The following is a 7,221-nucleotide window of genomic DNA, read 5'->3' on the forward strand; positions in this document are numbered from 1 at the left end:
AAAAAATGAAACCTTTTGTGCAAAAGAAACATAAACAATTACAATAATAAAATACAACAACATGAAACAACTTAATATAAAACAGTATTCCACATATAAAAACACCATCTACGATTCGCTTCCTTCTTCCCCACATCTTTAACATCCTTTAAGAAATAAATAAACATTTCACTAAAAGCCAATTTAATACAATCATTTACAGAGATAAAATCACGGTTAAAAAGTAAAATGTTTCTCGCTTTCCAGATTGCATTTTTGGCACAGTTTATTATACACCAGCATACTTTGAACTGGTGTGTAGTGGGGCAATTAAAAAGTCCATATAAAACATACTCATAGCTAAAATCTTTAAGACCACAAACCCATTTTAAAAGTATCCCCAATCTCCCCCAAAGTTCTTGTGCAAAACAGCAGTTCCAGAAAAGGTGCAAAACAGTCTCATCCTCTCGGCAAGAGTCTCTTGGGCACTTTGCCCGCGCCACCAGGCCTCTCCTGTGCTGGAAGTCTCTGGTTGGGAGGCACTGGTGGGCAGCCATCCATGCGATGTCTTTGTGAATGTTGGCCAAGAATTTCCCAAAAACGTTCCTCCACACACGCTTGGATCTACTCCAGGAGAAGTTGCTCACAGGGGACACTCCTTCTTCTCTTCTCAGATGAACCATCAATTTTTTTCTGTCCAGAAGGAGATCGGCATCCAAGTCCTTTAATTTATAAGTCCTTATCACCTTTTCTAAAACAATAAAATGCTTGGGCGGGCATAATAAAATGGGTGCTGATAAACATGGCCTGAACCATTTTTTAAAGATAAAACCGCAAGTATATTTTAAAAACAGACTAAAAGTAGAATTAGTGTTAAAAACTTTAAAACAAAAACAAAAGAAATTTACATATAAATACAAATGCAAGTCAGGGACATCTTTTCCTCCATTTTGTTGTTTCTTGTACATTTCCGTTCGCCTCAGCTTTTCCATTTTTGATCCCCAAATGAACATAAAAATACATCGAGTTAGTTTTTTTAGTATCAACTCAGAAGGAGGATATACCATGGCAACATAAAGCATCATAGGCAATAAAACAGATTTAATAATTAAAATTTTCCCTTCAATCGACAAGCATCTCAAATTCCAGAAGGAGAGCTTTTTCACCATTTTATGCTGTACCTCCTCCCAGCTCACGTGTCCATCATTTTTAGCATCAAATACTATACCCAAAATTTTTACCTCGTCGTGCCTCAATTTTACTGCTGGTAGGTCATTTGTATCCCAGGAACCCAAAATCAAACATTCAGTTTTATTAAAATTCATTTTAAAACCTGAAGCCTGACTAAAAAAATTGGTGCACATTACCACTCTCCGGAGTGAAGCAGGATCTGTACAGATGGCAGTAACATCATCCATGTAGGCAAATACTTTGACTTGGGCCCCTCCTCCACCCGGAATAGGAACCCCTCGGACCACTTTATCTCTCCGGATCATACACAGCAGGGGTTCCATAGCACAAATAAAAAGAATTGGGGATAATGGACACCCCTGCTTCACTCCGGATTCCAACGGGATAAAATCTGTTAAAAAACCATTGACAGAAATTTGAGAAAACACATTATTATATAAAATCATAATACGAGATAAAAACATGTCGGGGATCGCCATTTGTTTTAAAACTTTAAAAAGATACTCATGCGAGACCCTGTCAAACGCCTTTTCAAAGTCCAGCGCCAACAGGGCCAGGCTCTGACTTCTATCCCTAGAGTACCATATTGCATCTCTAATAACATTTAAAATCTCAGCAATATTCCTCCCTGGTACTCCACATACTTGTTCGGGTTGTATCAATTTATTAATCACAGTTTTAAAACGACAAGCAATAATTTTAGCTAAAACTTTATAGTCCATGTTGAGGAGGGTGATAGGCCTCCAATTCCTGAGGTCATCACGAGCGCCCTTTTTCTTATAAATTAAGGACACTATCCCCCTCCTCCATGACTTAGGCAGCTCTGAACACATAAAAACCTCTTTAAAAAGTGCTAAAAGATCCTCCTTTAAAACATCCCAAAAAGTCAAATAAAATTCAACAGGTAGACCATCTGCTCCTGGGGCTTTCCCTTTTGAAAAACTTTTAAAAACACTAAAAAGTTCTTCCATGCTAAGATCTTCTATTAAAAACCCCTGGTCTACAGAACTTAACTTAAAATCCAGGATATTAAGAGCATCTTGTAAAAAAACATTATTTACACTTTTTTTACTAAAAAGGTCTCTATAAAAATTAAAAGCCACCTTCTTCATACCTTCCACAGTTGTTTCTCCATCAAGACAGGTGATCGTCTCCTTTTTCTCCATCACTTTTTTAAAAAAGAAACGTGTACACTTCTCACCTTCTTCTAAATGTTTCACTTTGGAATTAAAAATTATTTCTTTACCTTTTTGATCAAGGCACAATTGTATTTCAGTTTTTAGGCTTGCAATATCATCTTCCACCTCTAGTCCTATCTCTTTAAATTTATGGAGAGTTTGCAGTCTCATATTTAAATTTACATAAATCTGCTTTTTCCGCCGCGCCTTCCTCTTTCCAGCCCTGATAAAAAAAAACCTTATTTTATCTTTGATCACTTCCCACCAGGATAGGATTTTAATATATGGAGGCCTTAACTGTCTCCATTCCTGGTAGGCATTACAGAAGTCTGACCTCACCTGAGGGTCTTCCAGCAAATGGACCCCCAGACGCCACAAACCTCTATTTATCCTCAGCTCTCCTTGATACTCTATCTTTACGCTTAACATTTTATGATCAGAGAATAAATTAGGCATTAAAACAAATTGTACAGGGCTAAAATCCTCAGATAAAAACATAAAATCGATCCTGGAAGCCACTCCCCGACCGGACCATGTAAATCCTGGGTCCGTCGGCGAAAGCGACCTCCAGGCATCGCATAACTTAAAATCAGTCTGCAAGCTATTTAGTAAAAAACACGACTTATCTAACTTACGGATTGGGTCACCCCCTCCTCGGCGCTCATTCACATTCAGGCAATTAAAGTCCCCAGCTACCAAGAGAGGAGATGACCCTACACAGAATACCGGTAGAATTTCAAACAAACGTATACGCTCCTGTTTATCTGGTGGAGCGTACACATTAATGACACGGAAATTAAAATTATTAAAACACAAATGCACTAGGATAGCTCTGCCGGGTACAATCTCAGTAACAGAGGAGATGATGATGTTATTACCTCGGCAGAGCAGACCCACACCAGCAGACTTGTTTTCGTTCGAGCCCGACCATACAGAGGGCCCTAGTTTCCAGTCCTTTTTTATCTCGTTATACCGGATTCCATGCTGCAGACCACACTCCTGTAAAAAACATATATCAAAGTCTAATGTTTCAAAAAAATCAAAAAGAGCAGCCCTGCGGACAGGGCTCTTTAGAGATCTCACATTAAGTGAGAGACACCTCATGGATGGCATTTATGTCATGAGGGAGGAGAGATATCCTCAATGACTTCCATAAACTCCTCAATCACATCTGGCAGTGTGGAAAAAGAGTCAATGTTCTGGGGATCCGAGGAACCCGGTAATGGATACCCAGAAGAGTCCGTGTTCAGCCACATGTCTCCGCTGGGAAAACACACATCCGGAGACTCTGGATTGGCCTCCAGAAGAGTATCCCCTCGCAGCTTCTTTCCAGAAGGCTCAGGCAGCTCACTCGTACAGTCGTCCTCTGTGATAGCTACATGGCCTCTTACTTCCTGGGGGGCCTCCGGATCTGGCACAATGACCTCATCCACACCATCACCTGTAGGAGAAAAAACTGCGGTCTGCTGGCTCGAGTCCCTGGGAATGACTGGGGTCTTCGCCACAGTGCCCCCCACCGCCAACATAGTGGGGGCGCTCTGCTCCAACACACCAGCCTCATTCGAGACCTTCGACACAAGGGTTACCCCCCCAACGGGAGAGTCCCCCTGCTCCAGTCTCTGGGTGGTCCGCCCTCCGCCCTTTTTCCGGGACTTCGACACAGGAGGGCCTCCCTGAGGGCCACCACACTCCTGCTCCGTCCCCACCTTCTCCTCTGCGCCCTTGGCCTTCTCAGCCGCCTCCCCTGCTGTAGGAACAGTGGGACTTGGCTCAGGCCTTACTCCGGTCTCCGGGATACTCAGCTCAGCATGGACCGGGACAATAGCTGGTTCCTGCCTTGGCACGGGTCTCTCAGCCGCCTCTGCATACGTACGGACTTTAGTCCTATGTGGGCATCCTCGGAACATATGTCCAACCTCCCCGCATAGGTTACAAGCCTTCTTTTGAGGGCAATCCTTCATGAAGTGTCCGAATTGACCACAATTGCTGCAGCGGAATGCCCTTCTTTCCACACAATTCCCTTGGGTATGCCCCATCTTGCCACAGTTCCTGCAATACATAGGCATACCTGTGTAGAATAAGTAGCCACGGCTCTTCCCAATGGTGATGGTAGAGGGGGGATGTTCTGTTCCTCCAAAGCCCTCCGGATTTTTCTTCAGCCGCACCAGGAATTTCCGCTTGCCACACCAGAAACCAACGGCGTTTTTAACATTCCCTTGAAAGGTTACTTCATCGCAATAGCGACGCAAACAGGTTAAAATGTCCAGTACTTCCACAAAAGGATTTGGAAAGAAAACAATCATTTGTACCTCCTCTTGGACGAAAAGCAGGGAGAAGACCAGGCCCTCCAGTTCATCAGCAAAGATGTTGTCATTCACCTTTTGGACCAACTGCTGACAACAACCATGGCTCCTAAAGGTAATAGTATAAGTACCTTTCTGCTCATTGTCCTGAAAACAGAAGATGTCCTCTCTGCCGAACTCCAGGATCCCAAGAAGGACGGTGTTGCAAACGTAGCGGATTTCTTTCTCCTTCCGGAATCTCTCCAAGACCTCGATACGGACCGTGTTCCTCATCCGGGGTTCACCCGATGCAAAGGTAAGTGCAGCCGGCATCCTTCCGAGAAAGAACTCCAGCTGTAAACACAAAAAAAGGCTAGCGCCCTTTTAAGGCGATCGCAACTCGTTGCTCCGGACTAATCCTCTCTCCCTATAGCAGCAGGGGGGTGAAGCCCCTCCGAAGAGGAGCGATCCCCCCAGGCCGAGAGAGAGGGTACCGAAAGCACCCGACCTGACTACAATCTCACAGTTAAACTGATCGATCGCAGCCAAAAGGCCGAGAAGCGATGGCCTGAAATGGTTGGCCATTTCAGACGCACCCAGGCCTACAACCGACACCCATTGTGGAGACCGAGCCAAAGATTGCCGCAAGGAAGACATTTTCAGAAACTCTGGATGCATTCTCAATGACAGTTCGGGTGTGCTTGGGTTTTGGTCGGTTGTTTGGCTGTGTGTGTCTGTGTGTGCTCGTTGAAGCTGCGCCCAACGCGTTTTGAATCTGCATAACTCTGCCCACTTTGACACACCCACCATCCCCATTGTGACTGCAGGTGAAGGTTCCGTGCTAAGATTCTATCGACTGCAGGCAGCGCACCTGGTTGGTCAAAAGCATTAGAATACTCCTCACACAGGTGTATCTACAAGACACAAGACTAGCAGATTCGAGATCAGCACAGACACCAGTTTTCCTTTTTTTCAAATACCTATCATACACCGCATTTCAAAGTCGGTGGTCCACAAGAGGTAAACAATGTCTTCCAAAAGAATTCATGATCGGTGGTCACAAATGTGGTATGTATGGCAGAACTACTCATTGGATGCTTCAATTTAAATACCAAGTGCTGACAGCAGGCAGGGGCCTAATTCTGTAGATGGCACAGTATATTTGCTACACTGTAAGAAAGGCCTAATTCAGGCCTACATCTTAACACACCTGTGGCAGCAACCAGGAAAGACTGAAAATTGATTGCCTGATTGATTGATTGATTGCCTATTGAATGCAATGCAATGCTTGACATACATACATACATACATACATACATACATACATACATACATACATACAGAGGTGAAAGCAAGGCACACAAAATGTTGCAATTAGGCAAGTGAAATCGAGCAGCATGCTACATTTGGCAGCCAGCGGCATGTGAAATGTGCTTCCTTAACAACCCTGAAATAAATTCCCATCTAGGGTTCCAAGACAACTTGCTGTGCTGACTAATTTCCATTCAATCTGTTTTTAGAAACCGGATCAGAGAAGGAGTGCACTGTTCCCGGAGAGACTGCAATAGCGGGTCAATGCATGGAGTGGACAGAGCAAGCTCCATTTCCAGCTCCCTGTTCCAAAAAGCCATTTAATATATGGTCCCCACATGGGGGACGTATCAGATATTAAACTGATAAGAACAGATACTACACTTGATCTTAGCCATAGGAGGCCGAGAAGCGATGGCCTGAAATGGTTGGCCATTTCAGACGCACCCAGGCCTACAACCGACACCCATTGTGGAGACCGAGCCAAAGATTGCCGCAAGGAAGACATTTTCAGAAACTCTGGATGCATTCTCAATGACAGTTCGGGTGTGCTTGGGTTTTGGTCGGTTGTTTGGCTGTGTGTGTCTGTGTGTGCTCGTTGAAGCTGCGCCCAACGCGTTTTGAATCTGCATAACTCTGCCCACTTTGACACACCCCACCATCCCCATTGTGACTGCAGGTGAAGGTTCCGTGCTAAGATTCTATCGACTGCAGGCAGCGCACCTGGTTGGTCAAAAGCATTAGAATACTCCTCACACAGGTGTATCTACAAGACACAAGACTAGCAGATTCGAGATCAGCACAGACACCAGTTTTCCTTTTTTTCAAATACCTATCATACACCGCATTTCAAAGTCGGTGGTCCACAAGAGGTAAACAATGTCTTCCAAAAGAATTCATGATCGGTGGTCACAAATGTGGTATGTATGGCAGAACTACTCATTGGATGCTTCAATTTAAATACCAAGTGCTGACAGCAGGCAGGGGCCTAATTCTGTAGATGGCACAGTATATTTGCTACACTGTAAGAAAGGCCTAATTCAGGCCTACATCTTAACACACCTGTGGCAGCAACCAGGAAAGACTGAAAATTGATTGCCTGATTGATTGATTGATTGCCTATTGAATGCAATGCAATGCTTGACATACATACATACATACATACATACATACATACATACATACATACATACAGAGGTGAAAGCAAGGCACACAAAATGTTGCAATTAGGCAAGTGAAATCGAGCAGCATGCTACATTTGGCAGCCAGCGGCATGTGAA

The 7,221-nt window shown here is 44.0% G+C and overlaps 1 non-coding gene across 1 annotated transcript; it reads right to left on the reverse strand.

The window, feature by feature from the left end:
- Positions 1–6,164: 6,164 nt before the first annotated feature.
- Positions 6,165–6,357, reverse strand: LOC138654325 (U2 spliceosomal RNA). The gene has a single exon (XR_011316201.1). It is a non-coding gene; the product is annotated as a U2 spliceosomal RNA (small nuclear RNA).
- Between the last annotated feature and the right edge of the window lie 864 nt (positions 6,358–7,221).

This window comes from Ranitomeya imitator, unplaced genomic scaffold (assembly GCF_032444005.1).
Source record: "Ranitomeya imitator isolate aRanImi1 unplaced genomic scaffold, aRanImi1.pri SCAFFOLD_257, whole genome shotgun sequence".
Taxonomy (NCBI): Eukaryota; Metazoa; Chordata; class Amphibia; order Anura; family Dendrobatidae; genus Ranitomeya; species Ranitomeya imitator.